The sequence below is a fragment of the Pleurodeles waltl genome, chromosome 8 (assembly GCF_031143425.1).
Source record: "Pleurodeles waltl isolate 20211129_DDA chromosome 8, aPleWal1.hap1.20221129, whole genome shotgun sequence".
In the NCBI taxonomy this organism is placed as follows: domain Eukaryota; kingdom Metazoa; phylum Chordata; class Amphibia; order Caudata; family Salamandridae; genus Pleurodeles; species Pleurodeles waltl.
Window position 1 is genome coordinate 949,571,406 of NC_090447.1, and position 14,973 is coordinate 949,586,378.

Genomic DNA, 14,973 nt, shown 5'->3' on the forward strand with positions numbered 1-14,973 from the left:
ATCCATGTCTTCACACAATACCAGGAGAATGTGAATGGTTACCTTATCCTATTAAATGGAACAGACTTAAATCAGATAGGGACAGAGAGTATAAGTTATGTCATTAATCATCCCTTACTTATTAACGGATTTATACAAACCACCGGAGAGCAAGTAATGTGTATGCGCAATATTACCAGCATTATTGACATAAGCACTTACATCTTGTACCGACCAAGTTCACCATAACCACATTACAGACGCAAATGCGTGCGCAGTTAGAGTGGAACATCTCTCTTGTTGTTAAGCTACCCAGATAAGAGGCAATCAAGTACTACGCACAAGTTACATTTGCTAAATTAGATATGACAGCTAAATACACCAAGGATACAGCCATACTGATGACCATAAACACTAAACAGCTTATGCACACTGCTTCATGTATCCAGCAAATAACTGAGCATCATTGGTATGACATCTTCTTAGGCTGGGCACTAGGAGCTATAAAGACGCTAACTATAGTGTTACAACAGCTAATTTGGTCATTGATTGTTTGTGTTATGCTAATGACTATTCTATGTAGACTATGGGGGTCATTCTGACCCTGGAGGCCGGTGACCGCCAGGGTCACCGACCACGGGAGCACCGCCAACAGGCTGGCGGTGCTCCCATGGGCATTCTGACCGCGGCGGTTCAGCCGCGGTCAGAAAGGGTAAACCGGCGGTCTCCTGCCGGTTTACCGCTGCCCCATTGAATCCTCCAAGGCGGCGGAGCGCGCTCCGCCGCCATGGGGATTCAGACACCCCCTACCGCCATCCTGTTCATGGCGGGAAACCCGCCATGAACAGGATGGCGGTAGGGGGTGCCGCGGGGCCCCTGGGGGCCCCTGCAGTGCCCATGCCAATGGCATGGGCACTGCAGGGGCCCCCGTAAGAGGGCCCCACAAAGTATTTCAGTGTCTGCTTAGCAGACACTGAAATACGCGACGGGTGCAACTGCACCCGTCGCACCCCTGCAACTACGCCGGCTCAATTCTGAGCCAGCGTCCACGTTGCAGGGGCATTTCCGCTGGGCCGGCGGGCACTCTTTTGGAGAGCGCCCGCCGGCCCAGCGGAAATGTTTGAATGGCCGCCGCGGTCTTTTGACCGCAGTGCGGTCATTTGTCGGCGGTACCTTGGCGGACGGCCTCCGCCGTCCGTCAAGGTCTGAATGACCCCCTATATGTATGCAAAAGCAGCTTCATAGTAAAGATGCAAGCGCTTAGAATAACGTTGACCAGTATTAGTAGCAACCTAGCAAGCGGAATGTCAAAGTAAATGAAATCCGTTTCAACATGCATCACGCTCATCTAAGGGGTGGAGTGTTCAGTATAGGGAAAGATGCGGAAGACATTGTAACGTGAAGGGTTAATTAGCTTGAGCAGTGTAGATGAGTGTAATGCCTGTTGAAACCCCCTCCCAAACATCGTGGAAATGTTCATGATATTATTTTCAAGCTTGTTTGTGTAGAAGACTCCGTCTCAACCTTGAGAACGAGAGTACAGGGAGAAGATGGAATGAAAACAAAGGCTGGAGAAGGGCAGAGCAGCCAAGTACTGATAACATAGCTAGAAAATGCCAGAATGAGATAGAATCCAAGCTTCGAGTGATTTAAGCACTGAAGTGTGGGTGAGGGATTTGGAAGCTCGCAGATGGAATTGTGGAAGCTGCCATGGCCCGGCGCTGCCTCCCTGTTTGCTCGTGGTGCTTGAGGGGGAGAGAGGTCTAAGCAGGCAGTAGAGGGCTTCCCAGCATGTCGTGGACTAAGTTAAGATTCCACACAGGGATGAAAGGACTTTGTTTCTCTGCTCTATTATTATGACTGATTATTTATGCTTGCACTGTGTTTGTACTGTGAAGTATTCATCTCGTTTATATTTTGCTTTCTAAACCTCTTAGTGTGAACTGCTACAATAACTGAAACATGCATTTTAGTGTGCAGTAAATCAAAGCTTATCTGAAATATTCAACTCATTTATATTCTGCTTCCTGAATATCGTAGTGTGATGCATTTTAGTATACAGTTAATCAAAACTTATATCTGTCAATTAACTCTTTGCTTAAATATATATATATATATATATATATATACATATAGATAGATGCTCCTTGTAGTGTACTTATATATAAATAGATGCTTTTCATTGCTATTCTTATTCTACTATTGTTAATGTGCTAAATGCCTACATTTTACCTGCAATTCTAGTAAAGCTAAATTGTATTTATAATTGGCGTGTGGTCCTTCATTGAGCGTCCTTATTGACTTATAACGAACAGGTGTCAACCAGTCACCTGGATAAGACAGTTGGGTTATGATCTGGCTCCGAGAGGCCAAGTTTCAAAACATCTTCCTCCAGATTATCCAGCCAGAGGCCAAGTTTCTAAACATTTCCCTCCAATCTACACAGCCAGGCCCACTGGCAGAGGTCTTTGTTCCAGTTGTGTCTCCAAGTTTATTAGCTGTCACCAGGGAATGCACAGACGTGCTCCTCCATCCACGAGTGTGGACTTGAGTTGAATTAAAAGACACAAAAAACATTTTAGGCAGAGAAGTGCCATTTCTCTATGATTATTGATAAAACCACCTTTACTAAAGAAACACATTTTTCATGACAAATTAAATGATAGTAAACAATAGGAGGCTGCTCTACAGCAATCCACAACCCAGAGTATTTATAACACTTACCTCATGTTAACCTATGGACAGGGCAACTCCCCTATGTATTGAAAACACACATGGGCATTCTTTACTTTCTAGGCACATGTGCCCTTCGCACATACAAGCCTGCATTGGCAGGCTTGACAAATGTTCAAAAACACCATAGGTGCAAGTGCGACACAGGTCTGCTACAACAGGCTGGATACAGGTTTAAAGCACAATAGGTGCTAATGTGCACACTCAGGTGTGCTATGTCAGGCTTGATACATATTTAAACATGCCCTAGGGGCAGGTGTGCACACAGGCCTGCTGTGATAGGCTCAGCACATGTTTGGCACACCGGTGTCATGCGCGCACACACTGGCCAGCGCCACTTCCTCATATATGTAGGAAGCCATGCCCATTTCCACTCTGTATTGACAGTGGGGTAGGGCCCAGGGCCCTAAGACCACCGGGTAGGGAAGCAGCAAAATTCTATGGGAAAAAGGTGACCCCCTTATGTAGGGAACCCATGTGGGGGTTCTTTTCTACCATGCATGGGACACCCATGTTTACCTGCCCAGCCTTCTGTCTACCACCTGACCGATTCTTCAGGGGGTGCTCTAGAGGTAGTGGTGGGTGCCCTCAGGATTGGCTACAAATTTGGTATTGCTAATATAAGCCAAAGTGCGAGTGCGCCTCCACAAGCCTGCATTGGCAGGCCTGATACACAGGTTACTCTAGAATGTGACGCAAACAGTGTCCCACTAGTAGCCAGTGCTGGATCAGCCCCTGGTACATGGTGTACCTTTCCTTATAGGGCACTCCTGTGTGCAGCTCCCGAACTAAGCATTTTCTGCTGACACGTGCAGCTTTACCTAGGCAACTAGTTAATATGGAAACGGTCACAAGGACATACACCTCCTAAATGTTTCCATTTAAACCTAATAGATGCACTTGCCCTGTGATGGGTCTGAGCTTACCTTAAATTCCATCTTAAAAAGGTATGCAGTGCAAAGAGTGAAAACATATTCTGCCAATTCTAGCTAATTAAATCTCACAGTTACCTCAATCCCCTCATTGAATCAATCTCAATTACGGAGGAGTAACTTAAAATCATACAAACCTTTCTCTATGATGTGTATGCTGATGATTCAGTTTCAGATCCAGGGAATTAAGTCATTAATTTGATCATAAGGCCTACGACAGTGTTATATTAACCAAGCAAAATAAATAAATATGATTGCAATTAAAGCACAACCTGCAACTTAGATGTGACAAGTGTATTAGATCAGGATCAACACAATTATGTTCTCAATTACTATTTCAGTCTAAAATGTATCACATTAAAAATCTCATTATATAATACTTTTGACACTATATAACAAACCCATTAATCTGAGGAAGCCCCGGGCAGCACATTCCAGATATCACAGTATTAGCTTCAACGTGTGAGACAATTAAGTGGCAGGTGCTCAAATTACTTCATCTGAATCCTTTTACCCTTTAAGGAAAAAAAAAAATTTATCTGGTGCCGTCCATTGCTCAATTGAAACGAAAAGGTAGCCCGCAAATATTTCCTTTGCCACGTTTGACTACTCACCACAACACCTACCAGACCTTTTGCATTTTCTACATTGGTGAAGGATGGAAAGGGGCAATGATTCATTAAGGGGGTGCAAAGCAAAAAGTGAGAACCTAAAACAGGTTTTTCCACCAATGCCTTTCACATAGGCTTTTGTGCTGCACATTGCATGCAAATGGCTGCAAGGAATTGACTTGGCAGGGTTATCAATCAATCAATCAATCATAACATTTGTAAAGCGCACTATGTACCCGGCAGGGTTTCCAGGTGCTGGTGTGGGGGGGGGGGGTGTGAGCTGTTAGCGGTCGAAGAGCCAGGTCTTGAGGAGTCTCCTGAAGGCGAGGAGGTCCTGGGTCTGGCGCAGTGAGGTGGGGAGAGAGTTCCAGGTCTTGGCGGCAAGGAAGGAGAAGGATCTGCCGCCGGCGGTCTTGCGCTGGATCCTGGGGGCGATGGCGAGGGCGAGATTGGCAGAGCGGAGTTGACGAGTGGGGGCGTAAAAGTTGAGTCTGGAGTTGAGGTAGGTAGGTCCGGTGTTGTGTAGAGCCTTGTGAGCATGGGTGAGGAGTTTAAAGGTGATCCTCTTGTCCACGGGGAGCCAGTGGAGGTCCTTCAGGTGTGGGGAGATGTGACATCGGCGGGGTATGTCAAGGATCAGGCGGGCGGATGCATTTTGGATACGCTGGAGTCGTTTGATGTCTTTTGTTGGGATGCCTGTGTAGAGTGCGTTGCCGTAGTCAAGTCTGCTACTGACGAGGGCTTGGGTCACCGTCTTTCTGGTTCCTGTTGGGATCCACTTGAAAATTCTGCAGAGCATTCGAAGGGTGTTGAAGCAGGAAGAGGAGACGGCGCTGACCTGTTTGGACATGGTGAGTCCAGGATGAAGCCGAGGTTTCTTGCGTGGCTGGCTGGGGTGGGTGGGGGTCCGAAATCGGTGGGCCACCAGGAGTCGTTCCAGGCCGAAGGGGTGCGCCCGAGGATGAGGACTTCCGTCTTGTCGGAGTTGAGCTTCAGGCGGCTGTCGTTCATCCACTCGGCGATGGCTTTTAGTCCCTCGTGGAGGTTGGTTTTGGCGGTGAGTGGGTCTTTGGTCAGGGAGAGGATGAGCTGGGTGTCGTCGGCGTAGGAGATGATGCTGAGGTGATGTTGGCGGGCCAGTTTGGCGAGGGGGGCCATGTAGACGTTGAACAACGTAGGGCTGAAGGAGGATCCTTGGGGGACGCCGCAGATAAGGTTGGTGGCTTTGGAGCGGAAAGGGGAGAGTCGGACTCTCTGGGTTCTGTCGGAGAGGAAGGATGAGATCCAGTTGAGGGTTTTATCCTGGATGCCGGCTCCATGGAGGCGGGTTAGTAGGGTGCGGTGGCAGACTGTGTCAAAAGCGGCTGATAGGTCGAGGAGGATGAGGGCCGAGGTTTCGCCGTTGTCCATTTGGGTTCTGATGTCATCTGTGGCAGCGAGGAGAGCAGTCTCGGTGCTGTGGTTTCGTCTGAAACCGGATTGAGAGGGGTCTAGGATGGAGTTGTCTTCGAGGAAGTGGGCGAGCTGTGTGTTGACGATCTTCTCAATGACTTTTGCTGGAAAAGGGAGGAGAGAGATCGGTCGGAAGTTTTTGAGGTCGTTGGGGTCAGCCTTGGGTTTCTTGAGGAGGGGTTGGATTTCTGCGTGTTTCCAGCTGTCTGGGAAGGTGGCGGAGTCGAAGGAGAGGTTGATGATCTCGCGGAGTTTGGGGGCGATGATGGCGTTGGCTTTGTTGAACACGTGATGAGGGCATGGGTCCGTGGGGGAGCCTGAGTGGATGGTGTTCATGGTTGTTATTGTTTCGGTGTCGTCCACGTGGGTCCAGGCGGTGAGGTGGCAGGCGTCTGTGGAGATGTCAGGGGTGGGGTCTGGCGGCGGAGTGGCGTTGAAGCTGTCGTGGATGGTTGTGATTTTCTGGTGGAAGAAGGTGGAGAGGTCGTCGCAGAGTTTCTGGGAGGGCGGGATGTCGTTGGAGTTGGCGTTGGGGTTTGAGAGTTCCTTCACGATGCCGAAGAGTTCTTTGCAGTCGTGGGCGTTGTTGTTGATGCGTTCAGTGAAGTGGGCACGCTTGGCGACTCGGATCCGTTGGTGGTGTTCACGGTTGGCGTTTTTGAGGGAGGCGAGGTTGTCGGGTGTGCGCTCTAGGATCCACTTCTTCTTGAGCTTCTGGCAGAGGCTTTTGGAGGCGGTCAGTTCGTCTGTGAACCAGGCTGGTTTTTTCTTTCCTTGGTTGGCGGTGGGTTTCTTGAGTGGGGCTAAGGTGTTGGCGCAGTCGAGGATCCATTGATGGAGGTTGATGGCGGCAGTGCTTGGGTCGGTTGAGCCGGGTGGAGGGTCTTTGACAAGGGTGCTGGTTAGTTGGTCTTGGGTGATTTTTCCCCAGCGGCGGTGAGGAGGTCGAGGGATGCGGTGGTGTTCGGTGATTTTCGTATAAGAGAAGTGGACGCAGTGATGGTCGGTCCAGTGGAGTTCGGAGGTGTGGCTGAAAGAGATGTGGTTGCTTGAGGTGAAGAGGGGGTCAAGAGTGTGTCCGGCGATGTGGGTGGGAGTGTTGACCAGTTGACGGAGTCCGAGGTTGAGGAGGTTGGAGGTCAGAGATGCAGTGTTGACGTCGTTGTTATTTTCCAGGTGGTAGTTTAGATCTCCCAGGAGGATGTAGTCTGGTGACGCGAGGGCGTGGGTGCTCGCGAGGTCGGCGACGGTGTCGCTGAAGGGGGCTCTTGGTCCTGGAGGGCGGTATATGAGGGTTCCTCTGAGGGTCGTGTTGGGGTCCGTGTGGATCTGGAAGTGGAGGTGTTCGGCTGTCTTGAGGGTGTCGTCCGTGTGGGTGTGGATTTTGAGGGTAGATTTGTGGGCGATGGCTATTCCGCCGCCGATTCCGTTGGTTCGATCTCTTCTGGTGATTTTGTATCCCTCCGGTATGGCGATTGCGATGTCCGGGGCCGAGGAGTCGTTCCACCAGGTTTCGGTCAGGAAGGCCACGTCATGGGCGGTGGTGTTGAGTAAGTCCCAGAGTTCGATGGCGTGTTTTCGTGCGGAGCGTGTGTTGATGAGGATGCAGTTCAGGTGGTTGGTGTTGGAAGTTCTTGTTGTTGGCTTCGCCGTTCTGTCGCAGGAGAAGTTGCAGGTGCGGCAGGAGAAAGGTCCTTTTGTTTGCTTCGGGGTTGCAAGGAAGCACTCTGCGGAGGGGCCGGGGTTGAGTGCGCGGAGTTCGTTGGTTGAGTAGCGGACGCGGGTGATGCGGGGGGCGTGAGGACCAGGGGGGGTTATAGATCATAGTGTGTAAATGATCCATGTTGATTCTAAAGGTAAGCAAGGGAAGTACTTTTCTAAGTTATAGAGCATTAAATTTAGTGAGATCTGTTGTTGCTGTACTTTCACCAAATTTCACAGAATTTTGCAGAAGTACAACTGTACATAAAGATGAAAATTAATTATGTGATTGACTGCCGTTGAAAAAGTTAAAAGCAGCTAAATTGTTTACAGGTCCACCTTGGCTGTATTCTGTGTTATGCCTTTAGACATCAATATCAGGCTTTATATTTTTCCCTATATATTACCACTTTAGTAAAGATTCTATGGCCCATATTTATACTTTTTGACGCTAAACTGCGCTAACGCAGTTTAGCGTCAAAAAGTTTTGCGCCGTCTAACGCCATTCTGAAGCGCCATGCGGGCGCCGTATTTATGGAATGGCGTTAGACGGCGCAATCAGACCGGCGCTGCCTGGTTTGCGTGGGAAAAAACCACGTAGACCAGACAGCGCCGGCGTAGGGGGAAAATGGCGCATGGGCGTCTTAAAATGGGGCAAGTCAGGTTACGTCGAAAAAATCGTCTTAACCCGACTTGCGCCATTTTTTAACGACGCCCATCCCCCATCAATATGACTCCTATCATTGTAAAGATAGGAGTCATGCCCCCTTGCCCAATGGCCATGCCCAGGGGACTTATGTCCCCTGGGCATGGTCATTGGGCATAGTGGCATGTAGGGGGGCACAAATAAGGCCCCCCTATGCCACCAAAACAAAATATAAAAAAATAAAAAATTATACTTACCTGAACTTACCTGAATGTCCCTGGGGTGGGTCCCTCCATCCTTGGGGGTCCTCCTGGGGTGGGCAAGGGTGGCAGGGGGGGTCCCTGGGGGCATGGGAGGGCACCTGTGGGCTCATTTTGAGCCCACAGGCCCCTTAACGCCTGCCCTGAGCAGGCGTTAAAAAGTGGCGCAAATGCGCCGTTTTTAGCCACGCCAACTCCCGGGCGTCTCTTTTGCCCGGGAGTATAAATACCACGTAAAGGCCTGGGAGTCATTTTTTAGACGGGAACGCCTCCCTTGCATATCATTAACGCAAGGAAGGGGTTCACGCTAAAAAATGACGCACATTCCGGGAACTTTGGCGCTATTCGCCTCTAACGCCATAGTATAAATATGGCGTTAGTTGGCGTTAGTTTTGCGTCGAAATTGCGTCAAAAAAAACGACGCAATTTCGGCGCAAACGGAGTATAAATATGGCCCTATATCTTTTTTTTAAATATACGGGGTACTGCAATATTGCCTTGGGAGTACTACAACACTTAATTATTTATTTATTTGTTTAAATGCGATTTTTATAAATTTCAAATGAATAACTTTTATTTGTGTCAAATAATTAAAATAAATGCAATTCATCACAGTGAACCAAGCAAGAAAATAAAACCTGTGGGGAAACTGGGCTGATTGCAGAAGCCCCCTCACTTTTAGCTTTAATTTGTAGTGGATACCAGTGTTTTCTGACTCTGACTGTGCTCTGTGCACTGCTAACCAGTCCCAGGGCCAGTGCTCTGTGTAAAATGGTATATGCCAATTAGGCACTATTATAATTGGCTCTCACAACCTACCTTTATGTCCCTAGTATATGGCAGGGCACGTAGGTTTAGGGACCCCCGGGAAGATAGCGCATGCTGGGTGCACTGTTGTGGTCCATGGTGTCATTTTAAAGGCATGCCTGCATTGTTGGCTGCTTTTAAGTTAAAGTTAACACCAAATTCAACTTCAGAATTAAAAGTACTTCCAAAGTCCTAAACTACTTTATTCTTACCTATACGTCACCCTTAAAGTCTGCCCTATGTGCCCCAGGTGTTGGGTGAAGTGTAAATATAAGCAGGGACATTATAAAAGATGTGTTATAATCCATGATGCAGGAAAAATAGCCAAATTTGTTCTCCTCATTGTAATCAATAAGCCCCGTAGGCTAATATTGGGAGACTTTATTTTAAAATAATAATGTCTTATTTTCAATAGAGATAAGATAAATATAGCAAGTTTTGTACCAAATTAAGGGGGTCATTCCGACCCCGGCGGGCGGCGGGCGCCGCCCACTGGGCGGAGACCGCCAAAAGACAGTACCGCGGTCAAATGACCGCAGCGGTCATTTTGACTTTCCCGCTGGGCCGGCGGGCGACCGCCAAAAGGCCGCCCGCCCGCCCAGCGGGAAAGCCCCAGCAACGATGAAGCCGGCTCCGAATGGAGCCGGCGGAGTTGCTGGTGTGCGACGGGTGCGACTTTGCAGACACTGAAAATCTTAATGGGGCCCTGTTAGGGGGCCCCTGCAGTGCCCATGCCAGTGGCATGGGCACTGCAGGGGCCCCCAGGGGCCCCACGACACCCGTTCCCGCCAGACTCTTCCTGGCGGGAAGGGGGTCGGAATCCCCATGGCGGCGCTGCTTGCAGCGCCGCCGTGGAGGATTCCCTGGGGCAGGGGAAAACCGGCGGGAAACTGCCGGTTTCCCTTTTCTGACTGCGGCTTTACCGCTGCGGTCAGAATTGCCCCTGAAGCACCGCCAGCCTGTTGGCGGTGCTTCCTCGGTCCCCGGCCCTGGCGGTCCATGACCGCCAGGGTCAGAATGACCCCCTAAATGTTATAATAAAGCCAACAACTTACCAATGTTGAATTAAATATAAAAAGCACAGGGAAAGAGTTTTAGAACTTGTGCCCTTTCCTGATTGGTCAGCCTTTAGCAGCCTGATGCAGACTGCCTTAATGAGGTGTGCAGTAGCCTTAGGTGACAAAAAGGAAGCCTATGGGGGTGGGGAGAAATGCTAAAGCGGATGGCAGAACAGGATGCAGAAAAGTAGCCAAACAAATCTCTAAGGAAGGAAAGCCACTTGGGACAGAAACTGGATGGAACTCCTCCATTTCCTGTACCCACAGACAGCGAGGTACCCCACTGATTAGGTTAAGAGAGGGGCTGGAGGAGGTGCGGTAGGGGGACTTGACCACACAAGTGGGTGGGCTCAGCCAGGTGTAACCTTCCAGGAAAGATATTGCCATTTTGGATTTTTAAAGAATGTTACTTTCTGAGAGTGATTTTTGTCACACTTCACAGGAAGTGGTCACCCCAGAGGATGCTCCTCTGCACCCCATTTGACAGAAGCACCCCCTGCTTTCTACCCCCAGGATGAAGGATATGGCAGAGCTGCCCCACAATTCAGATCCCTACTGGAGAAAAAGGACTACACAGATGGACCCCTGGCCTGCGCCTGGACCCTGCACTCAAAAGGACTGGACCAGCTGCACACTTTGGACTTCATCAAGAAAAGGACTTTGCCTTGCTTCTGCAACGTAAGGAGTGGACTCCCTGTAAGCTACAGGTACAAAGGAGCTAACCAGAGTCCCCTTCAACAAGTCCTGCAAGAATAGCCCAGTGGCCAGTGGTCATTTAGGGATTCCCACCAAGTGCATTCTGGGAATTGAAGTACCAACTTCCAAGGAGCACCTCAGAGCTTCTGGAACCTTGGGGCAAGTTTGTGGTCACTTTAAGGACCCAAAAAGTACTTCTGGAAGAAGTTCTAGAAGTTTGGAGCAATTTTGGAAAAAAGCTTCATAGGTGGACCGATCCGACGTCGGGAGTCAAACCAGACACCGTCAACTGAGATTCAGTCTGCATTTCAGACTCGTCCTGCTGAAAAGCTCCAGAACCCGGGCTTTCAGGATTTGACCGGGGCTCGTGGAAATGCAATCTGACCACATCGCCTCAAAATCGACATGCTGAGAAAGAGCGTCCGACGTCGGAGAAGAGAAGCTCCAGAAGAGTTTCTAAGTGTGAAGGTAAAAGTTTGACCGAGGCCTCATGCGCAGTGCATCATAGAAGGGCTACATCACAGTCGGCCTCAACTTTTGACTTTGCCCCATCAAAGAAAATCTTCATGAACTTTTTTAAGTGTGAAGATAAAACTTTAACTGAGGCCTATCTGAGCAGGGTCCAGTGTGACCAGATGTCCCTGTTTCGCGCTTTTTGTTTTTAGGCGCTAGAAAGCCTTTTTTTTCATTTAAAAAATAATGCTTATCTCTTGTCCCCTACATTGAATTTTTGTCATTTTGGGGTCATTTTAAAGATCAAAATATTTTCTATTTGTATAAATTAGTGTTAGATTTTTGTTGTGTGTTGTGTTTTACTTATTTACTGTTTGTTGATATTAAATGCTTTACACAGCTGTCTCCTAAGTTAAGGCTAACTGCTCGTGGGCCAAGCTACCAAGGCTTGAGCAAGAATCAATGTATTGAGACCTTGACTGGACGTAGTAGGGCTTTGTGCCCTATTGCTATGTGTAGGTACCTACCTGCCCTTACCAATATTCCACTTTCCAACAAAACCAAATAGAAGCATGTAAACTGATGAGCCCTAAATTATTCCAATTCTATATAAAAAGACTATATAAAAAGACTCCAGGCGAAGAAGTCTTTAAAAGGGATATAAGTGAAATAAATATAAATATAAAATAGATGTCCTGCTGCAATTATGGTGTTCGAGTCCTTCGCAGGCTGATGGAAAATATCTTCAACAAGACTGGTTGTAGTCAAAAACTCTGAGCAGCAGCATAGCAGATGAAGTGTGGACACTTGTTTGCAACTGCAGAATCTGCAGTGCCTGCTGGCAGATAATAATACCCAATCAGAGCGAAACTCACTGATTAGAAGGACCATGATTTGTGTGTGAAGAATACAGTGCCTAGTCTCATTCCTTAGTGCTATCTTTAAATGCCGTTGGAAACTCATTTCCCCGTATGATTATTTGATTATATGATTAGAGTGGCATACATAATGGAATGCACAGTTGCTGAGTCAGCCTTCCTTGAAACTAATGCAACCTTTTGTCTCAGAATTGACTTTATGCTCAGATATGGAACAGTGAAAACTACCAGCGTATCCATGTTGACATCTAGGTCTAGGACAACTTTTCTAAGATATAAAGACCATTAGTGATGTGGGATTGTAAAGAACACTTGAGGGGACTTCTTGAAGGTGTCTGGTTTAGATTGTTGGATGGCATAGTCATTTTTGAGGTTAGCCTTGCTTTAAAAGTCATGCTCAATCAGGCCAAACTACAGGCAAAGCAGTGTACAGCAGCTCTATTTTAGGAATGGAACAACCTTCCATAGGTGTTGCACTGGCACTTGTCCAGTATGGGTTAAAATGCCCCCGGATAGGCAATTTGGTCTTAAGAAAGGTTTGGTAGTAACTTTGCGTGTATGACTCAGGCAAGTCCAGAAAACAAATGTCAAAAAAAGAAAAGGGCGCAGGGTAGGAATAGCCTTGGTCCTGGAGTCTCCCTGGGACCCTGCCAAGGCAAAAAAGTTTTTTTGTTTTTTGGGGCAAAATCTGTGGGTGGGTCTGTGGATTTTGCCTACTTCTTCTTTTCCCTTCTAGTTCTAGATACAGTGAGGCTGCAAGTGTTGATTATTTCAGAAGGATAATGTAAGATGGCCAATATTATCCACACAACATGTAGGGCTTTTGCACCCTCGCATTGATTTTTTCACGCACTCATCGGAGGTTATGGCAATTTTACCATACATGGGTGACCTCGGCATAAATAGGTCCATATTCTTCTATTCTTAGGCACGTATAATCACACTAGGCGTGGTGACCCTAGATCACACAAATAAAGTGTATATACAATGTTGGGAAATAATTTTATTTTATCACAATGGGGGATGTGATCATCTTTCACGGTGAAGGTACTCCTTAAAGAACTTTTAATATTTTCAGAGAAGTTGAACTGATTTCTGTATATTGTTCATAGGTCTTTATCGCTCCAGGAGTCCTAAAGAGGCCCATAGGTAGAGGGGCCAAAACGCGTCGACCTTTTTGTTAAGGAGGTTGCAAAAAATAATTAACATATAGACTATAATTTAAACTCACATCTTCCTTTGAATCAAAGCCCAAGGAAAGCGGATATATGAGATGTGATAGCTGTTGCAACCATCTCTGTTATGTGGATGAAAGACTTAATATATTTTGATGACCACGTTCCTTTAATCACTTTTGGAGACTGATGAAGACTTTGTCTGTACATGTTTGTACATATGTGTTTATAAATAAGTATTATGTAAGTCTTTCCATACATCAGATGTATGTTGTATGTGTCTTATCGTTGGGTCTTTATGTCCAGAAAAATCATGAGAATAATTTTGTTCTAATCTAAGTACATTACCAATGATCAATTTATAAGTTCATTGTGAATAAATATATTTTTTAATTTGTCCCTAATATTGTACCATTTTTGTTTATGGATCACATTTAATCTACCCAGGTATAGTAGGGTTATCAGGGTAGACCCCTTGTTTCTTGCATATGATTTGAGTACACCTTGTTAGGTATGGGGTGTTCGGGAATTTATTTGTACGGATTAGTCTATCGTCCTCTATCGAAGGGGGACTAAGCTATAACCTACATTGTGGACATCTCCCAAAATATATGTTTGATGAGCCATGTCTGAACCTTACATGGTGAGCTATTCAGATGCTCAGATAATGAAATTATTAGAGTATGCTTCACTATTGAGTGGTGATCAAATTTCAACTGAACCACCAAGATTAGATAAAATAGAAAGGTTAAAACAATTAAAGAAAAAAAATGACATGCCAAATTGAAATACTAGTTTTCGAAGATGTAGTGCTGAGGGAAATTGATAACCTCAATACCAAAAAGATTTTCTATAAACCGAACTGCACCAAGGCAGAGAAGGAGGCCATTCAGTGTCTAGCTAATAATCAAGAAATCATTATTAAACCCCAGATAAAGGCGGAGGAATAGTGATATGGAATAAAGACCAAAATGAGCAAAAAGTAATGAGACAGTTAAACAACACAGATCACTACCAGGTCATTCAAAAAGATTTCTTCAAGGATCTACCATTTGAAATTGAGTCTATCACAAGAGAGGCTTTTAATAATCAATGGATATACAAAAAGGAATTTGAATTCCTCAATCAAAATGACGGGAGGACTCCTCGCTTTTATATTTTACCGAAAATTCACAAAAGTGTAGGGAATCCCCTGGGCATACCCATTGTTTCTTCATGAAGCTTGGTGTTAGAACCCTTAGCTCAATTTGTAGATATTTTTTTAAAACCTTTTGTGACCCAAACAAAGGCATTTTTCAGGGATTCCATGGATATCATCAATAAAATAGAAAACATTCAATTTGATGAAGATAAACAAATTTTGGTAACCTTCCACATAGAAGCCCTCTACACGAATATTCCCCAAGATGAAGCAATCCAAGTTGTTAGACAAGTATTAAATTCCCGTCCCACCCCTGTGAAAACTCCTACGGAATTCTTAGTGTCCTTAGCGACTTTGGCCCGTATTTATACTTTTTGACGCTAAACTGCGCTAACGCAGTTTAGCGTCAAAAAGTTTTGCGCCGGCTAATGCCATTCTGAAGCGCCATGCG